Source organism: Lactuca serriola, chromosome 3 (assembly GCF_051521515.1).
Source record: "Lactuca serriola cultivar US96UC23 chromosome 3, Lser_US96UC23_V15, whole genome shotgun sequence".
Classification (NCBI taxonomy): Eukaryota; Viridiplantae; Streptophyta; class Magnoliopsida; order Asterales; family Asteraceae; genus Lactuca; species Lactuca serriola.
The window spans coordinates 133,362,856-133,370,091 of NC_136410.1; positions in this window are offsets into that span (position 1 = coordinate 133,362,856).

The following is a 7,236-nucleotide window of genomic DNA, read 5'->3' on the forward strand; positions in this document are numbered from 1 at the left end:
CAATCAACTAACTTGAATTCGTTTTCTCCCGTTTTCTAGATGTCAAAGTTTGACAACTATGGTTTTCTCAAATCCCGTGGAACAAGCATTCCACATGAAGATGATATTCCACGATTCGATCGAGGAACAAGAGATCATGCTTCACTTCCTCCTCCTCCTCCAGTTATTCTCCCTAACCCACAAGTTCAAAGGCTTGAAAAGTTCAAGATCACTCAAACCCATTTGGCAAGTAAACATAAAGAAGGAAAGTCGGTGTGTGCACACGTCCTAGGGATGAAGTCATACATTGATAGGTTAAGAATGTTGGGATCCGTTGTCTGTGAGGAAATGGCTGTTGATTGGGTTCTTCAGTCACTTCCTAACTCATATAGTGAGTTCGTAAGAGAGTACTATATGATGAAATACGACGTGACCCTTATAGATCTCACCTACATGCTTATTGCTGCTGAATCAGCAATGATTTGGCGCAATAGAAAAAGCAAAGTTGATTGGTGAATCTGCCTTCGAGACCTCTATGGATATAGACAATGGCAACAAAAGACATGCTATAATCGAAAAGTTTGATCATAAGAAAGGCAATGTCTGAAGTGGTTCCATGTCCTGTTCCAAAAGATTCAATTTGCTTTTATTGCCAAGAGAAAGGGCATTGGAGACGAAGCAACCCCATTTACCTAAGAGATCTAAGAGATGGGAGAGTCAAAACGTATGGCTCTAATATAGGTAAAATCCATTGACTAACTCTTTTAAGCTTCATTCTAGATTCTTAATACATAATGTGATAAGATTACAATTGATGTTTTGTAGAATCAAAGAAAAGAAAGGGAGCTTAAAGGAAGAAGTGAGCAGAATCTAACCATGAAGGAATGGATTTCGATTGTATTTCTCAAAGATTAGATTCTTAAGCTACTACTTAGAGTTAGAATTAGATTGCTAAGAAAGATGTATTAGCATAAGTTTTTCAATGAAATGCATTGTAAGGACAAATTTTTCCGCAATAAAATAAATTTTGATTTTATTTATTTATACTTACAATGGCGTGTATGAAAAATTGATGTTAAAATGTTTCTATTATTAGCAATAATGGATTTGGTTCTTATATTGTTATTTATGGAAAGTCGAGAATTTACCAAATAGGGAGAGTTTCTCATCGCCCAAGTTTCAATTGGACAGAAATTTGGAATCACGCAACTTGGTTGCACGATGAATGAGAAATTTCATATTTGGAAATTAGACTAAGTGTCAAGTGAAGGACTTGGAGATCAAATACACAAAGTTGCGTGTTGATCAAGTCCACCATAAGAGTAACAAAGATATTCGTCATGATTTACTAAAGGTTTAGTAAATATGATTATACTTACAAGATTAAGTGTAATTCTGAATTGATTAAAGGGTTTAGATCAATAGCAGAACGAATAAGAAGAATCAAGTAGGCAGAAAGATAAAAGGTTCTCCATTCTAAGAAGAAGGGAGAGTAGCTTTTATGCTTTATGATATGTCTTAGTGATTAAGAACCGTATCTCAATTGATCCTCTAAGTGAGTCTTAGTACAATTGTATGTCTAAGAAGAGGAATCAAGGATTGAAGAAATGGTTAAATGAAGAAGTCAATCATACTTCGTCCCAATAACAAGTCTTAAAGTTAAGATTGTGACATTGAGTGAAAAGTATTAAGAAGGTTTGTAACATTCATCAAATGTGGAAAGTTGTGATGTCTTGGATAAGACAAAGACCAACTAAGACCAATTTATGAAGAGTTTTGATAAAAACTACACTAACTCTTGAATATTTGTTTGTCAAGAAATGTTTATTGACAAGAGAATCTTATATGTCAAGGAGTCAGTGGGAGTCTTAATGGTCTTGAAAGGTTCCAAGAACAAATCAAATAAACCTTATCGATCATCACTAGCACACGAGTTGAGGTTTACAACCTATCGTGTTGACATTATTTTGTTTCTGTGCCAATCCAATCGAGTCAATTATGCATGTGAGTTCTATGAGTTCTCATTTTGAACGCATAAAAGGCAAAGCACCTTAATCAATGAAAGGTACATTGATAGGAAAGGGTGAGCTACTTAACTACTTGGAAGACATGGTGGGCAGCTGTGCTACCATAAAGGCAAGAAATCAAGATTAAGAAAGTTCGGTCCATATGAATTTGAATTTGTCGTAAACTTTAGTTTTGACAAATTCACATGGATAGGAACACATACACCGCTTAAATCTAAGTGTCATAAGATTTCCTCTTTCATGAAAATGATTGTGAGGAAATGCTTTCACTAAGACAGATTTTAAGAAGATAGTGATTGTAAAATTGCATTCTCGAATTCAATTATGGTTACAGCATCCCTTTCCATAATTTGAATTGTGAGGTTTGGCAATTAGTCTTAATTGTTTAGACACACATATGAACTATCGAAGGCAAATATGTATAAGTTCAAGAAACCTTGATAAAAGATTATCAAAGCACTAAGTATTAGAAACATGAACTTAAGAAATTCAATAAGCATTGTTTTTCTGAAAGTTAAGATGTTTATGAATACATGTCGAAGCTAGTGGGAGCATAAGTGTTATGTTTTATAATAATCATCAAGATAGTGGGAGCATAAAAGTTATGATTGTATGATTATTAAGGAAAGTATTGCAAGGTTAGCAATATTAATTATAGAAAACAAGAGTCATACTTTGCAAAGTCGCAATAGTTGAAGAGTTGTTTTGCTATAATTAAGGGAGATAATATTATGCGTCATTTCAAATCTAAAGGTTTAGGTTGAGAAATGTTAATAAAATTTAGTCAAAGGTACAAAGTGTGTTCTTAAAATTTCGATTATGATTACGGCATCCCTCTTCACAATTCGAATTTTGAGAACATAGCAAATAAAACATTATGCGTCGTGTCCCATATGCTTCAGGTATAGGATCGATTGCAAATGCTTTAATGTTTGACCATTCTAAAATTTTCCAAATGTAGGGCACATTTAGAGGGAAAAAGGACTAGAATCGGTTTAGACTAAAATAATTAAACAACTATCAAAGGACAATCCAAGTTTGACGAGGATTGGTCGCTTGTGAGTAGTTGGAAGTATAGTATTGGAAAATATGGAAATGTTTCCATATTGGATGGACCATATCGACATCATTACGAATAGATAAGATTCTATTAAAAATGAGTTGTCATATGGAACATATGGAAGTGTGTCCATATTGGGAATTGAATATTGAGAAATCTATGATTAGATTAGAAACTTCTATGCAAAAGGATGTTCAAAGAATGTACCTTGAGTGAGAGACATCACGTCTATGGAATTGTCTTGTAACAATCTCCGATAGAGGACTTTGTAATATCATTGGCAATAGTCTTTGTGACTTTGGTGCAGTGACATTACGAAAGGATAAGTTGCATAGAATGTTAGAATCTAGCATATTCTATAAGTAGCAAGAATTTGATATTCTTAAACTTATGAAAAATGGATTTGGAGTTGTGAAATGAGAATGATTGGAAATGTGTTCAATGTGATCTGTTTCACAAAGTAAGAACCATAGGTAAACATTGTGTGCATGCTAGGAGCATGGGACAAGTGTTGGAATTCAAGAAAGAAGTTGATTACCCGAAACGACAAATAATGAGTAATCAATATGGTGATAAATAAAAGGCGTTTTATTTATACTCAAAGGTTTGAGGCCATATGGGATTAGTATTATTCTTGTGTTTCACATTTGCATGTTTTGACTTCCAGAATAATTGAGTTTATTAAGAATAATCGAATTATTCGAACGGGCCACAGTCGTTCATATGTTGGAAGTAGATATGAATGAAGACTATCGTGAATTGGTGTGTGGATTGTCTAGAAAAGTATTAGACATAAGCAAATGTTTGCTGCAACGTTCATGAGTGCTTATGAATATGATTTGAGCATTGTATTAAACCCACGCTCACTTGGATCACTCCATGAATTGTATCACGAGTGATTGGTGAGACGATAACATCTTATATTCTTGAAACCAAGATGTGTGAGTTGTATCTTGCAAATCGGTTGCACATTGATAATATGTAAACGCACCAGTAACTTGGTGTTATAAAACATATTGTTGTGTGTGATTCGGTGCGTGAGTACAAACAAGCATTGTATCAAAGTTTATCCGTTACTTTTATCCAAAGTAGGATAAAAGCGATATCTTTGGGCCCCTCGATGGTTTACTGATGACAAACGTAAATGCTCGGTCGGGCTAGGGCTAATTTGATTTGTTCAATTAGTCTGTCATCATAAATCAGAAATCGAGATATAGTACAAAGAGAATGATTTGAAATCATATCTCATATGATATATAGAATGGAGGAATATATGATTCCTTATATAAGGACATGCGTATCTGATATGATCAGAGTTGACAGCGGCTTTGGAAAGCTACGATTGCAGATCAGGATCTGAAGTCATACGCAGAATAGTTATTAGACTTATCCAAGTGGGAGACTGTTGGATTAGTGTCTAAGTCCATAACTATTTTGGTATGTACTTGACCCGATGGTGCATGGTCCTTTTGGGTTACCTTCACCAAAGCAACTTGATAGGATGAATTATGGAGAGAAAGGATTAAATATGATTTATTAATGTATTATGGGAATAATATATTAAAGGAGAAATCATATAGTTTAATTAATATTAGTCAATAATTAATTGGTAATTAGTTTTGTGACTAAAAGAGATTAATTAAACTTAAGGGACTGGAACTGTAATTATAGGATAATTGCAATTTGGGCCATGGATTGCCTTGAATCAAGAGATGGACGAATTCTATGGGGAAACCCATAAGGAAATCGTCCATGGGCTTGATTAAAGGAGTCTATGGGTTGCTTAGGGCTTAAGCAACCAAATTAGGGTTTCCTTGTTAGATAACCCCAATAGCCTCACTATAAATAGAACCCTTAAGGCTCAAAAACGTGTACAAGCAACCTTCTAGGGTTAGAACACGTTTTGGGCAGCCTCCATCCTCTATCCTCTTCATCCTTTTGCTTATGGTGTTTGTGAACCATTAGAGGAGTGACACTTGTGACTCTAAGCCTTCCAAAGTCAATTCAAGGAGGAATTGGGATTGTTATTACTACATAACAATCAAGGCAACTTTATAAACCTATTCTAATATCTAATATGATTACTTGTATGCTAGAATTAGGGTTTATAGTCTTGGATTCAAAGCATGTACAATAGAGAAACCTAGATCCAAGCATTAGGGTTTGTATGAGCACATAGGATGTCGTATGTCCAAAACCCATCAGTAGTATCACAACATATGCATCATAGTAATCAAAGTACAAACAACCATTGTATTTAAAAGTATAAGTATTTACATGTGTTCAATCATTGTATATTGAAACCAAAATAGTTATACAAAAGAAGAAGATATGACTCATAATGGCTCCATCTTCTCAAAAAGCTCGGGGAGTACCTGTTATTATTTCCCTGAGAATACAAGTAATTTGAAAAGAGAGTATCAACAATAAGTTGAGTAAGTACATAAGTCTTTATGTGTGAAAGGGTGTCTTTGTATCTTGAATATGAAAATTGTTCTAGAAAATCCCATATTTTCTGTGGTATGTGAAAAGTAGTTTTATTACCATAAAACCGTTCTATTTGTAAACCAATGTATTTGTAAAACTTGTAAGTGACAGTGTGTCTGGCTTCACTAGCTGTTATTGAAAACTGTAGTATACCATTGTACTTTGTATTTTATAAACTGGTACTTTAAAGATGTACTTACGTTTAGTTGTTTATATACTAACGTGTTGTTAATATCTTTTTAATGAGTTATTATAACCATACTAAGACATGAACGCCTGAAACAAACGCCTTGTGAGCGTTTAAACTGTTGATAACAATTGCCACTCATTGGCACATATGCCTGACTGTAACTAGCAGCCTGAGTGCGGGGTTGTCAATCCCGATATAGATCTACACACAACTTGTTTCGATCCCCGGACTGGAGATTCTGGTTATAATGTCAGGGCTTTACCTTGGTTGTCTAAAATGAATTAAACAACCTGAATTGAATGTCTCATAAAAAGCATATAAACGTTACATGTATATCAGTTATGAAAACCCAATCATTCTGAAATAAATGATTGACAGTATGTTCTTGAATTAGTATTCTGAACATGTATTTGACAAGTGTAAACCCTTGATTTGTTTTGAATCAAAACCTTTGTTTTATGTAAAAAGTGTATTCTTGTATACTTGAATAATGAATTAATGTTCTATGTATCATAAATTATACCTATTATAATTTATATGTACTTTATGAATTGGTAAATAACTATTTTTGCATGTAATCCTTTGGTCAACATGTTATAAAGGGTAATTAAACTGATGAAATAACTTTTATATTTATATACATATATAATTTTATATATAAGTAAAATTTAAACGACCTTTGGACAAATAACCGGTACTATAAGTCCACATCCAAACAAGGAAAATGACCTAGAATGAGTTATTAGTCCTAAGCCTTTTAAACCTTATATATATATATATATATATATATATATATATATATATATATATATATATACAAATATGAATTTTTGGGAAAAATACAAGTTTATAAAAGAGTTGAATATTTGGAGTATTTTTGATGCTTTAAAATCATTTTATCGTAATTTGAAATCATTTATTTGTAAAACAAAGTTCTTGTGTTATACTTGTATTTCCCCCTTAAAACAGTAGAAATTATGAAAATACGGGGGTATGAACTTACTTGATAGACGGTGAATCAGACAGAGTTTCGTTTCACGAAAAGGAGTTTATTTGTCGAGAAACCGGCTCAAATTGGGCAGAGTTTCGACAGGAGAGGTTACTTCTCGGGAAATCTCGGGGCTTCGAGGCTTGCTTCGGGCTCGAGTCTTGATACCAGGGCTTCATGGATTGTATATGAGCTTATGGAAGTGGAAAACATGAAAGAGGGTGAAATTTAGGGTGAAAAGTGTAAAAAAAAATTTTGGAACCCTTGCATGCCTTATATAGGCCGAAGCCTCGGATCTGAGGCCATGCGAGGCTAACGCGTGTCAGAAAGGTGGCGAAGGAATGGCTACTTCGGACCGCAGGCTCGCAAGGTGGGAGGCTCGGATTGGACCAAACCTCGGTCCAATGGGAAGAAGACACGTGCGAAGGGGGCATCCGAGGGGCGTACGAGGGTGAGGTCGGGTGTGTCTCATGCGAGGTTGTCCGAGTGGAATTGGACCGCGGAG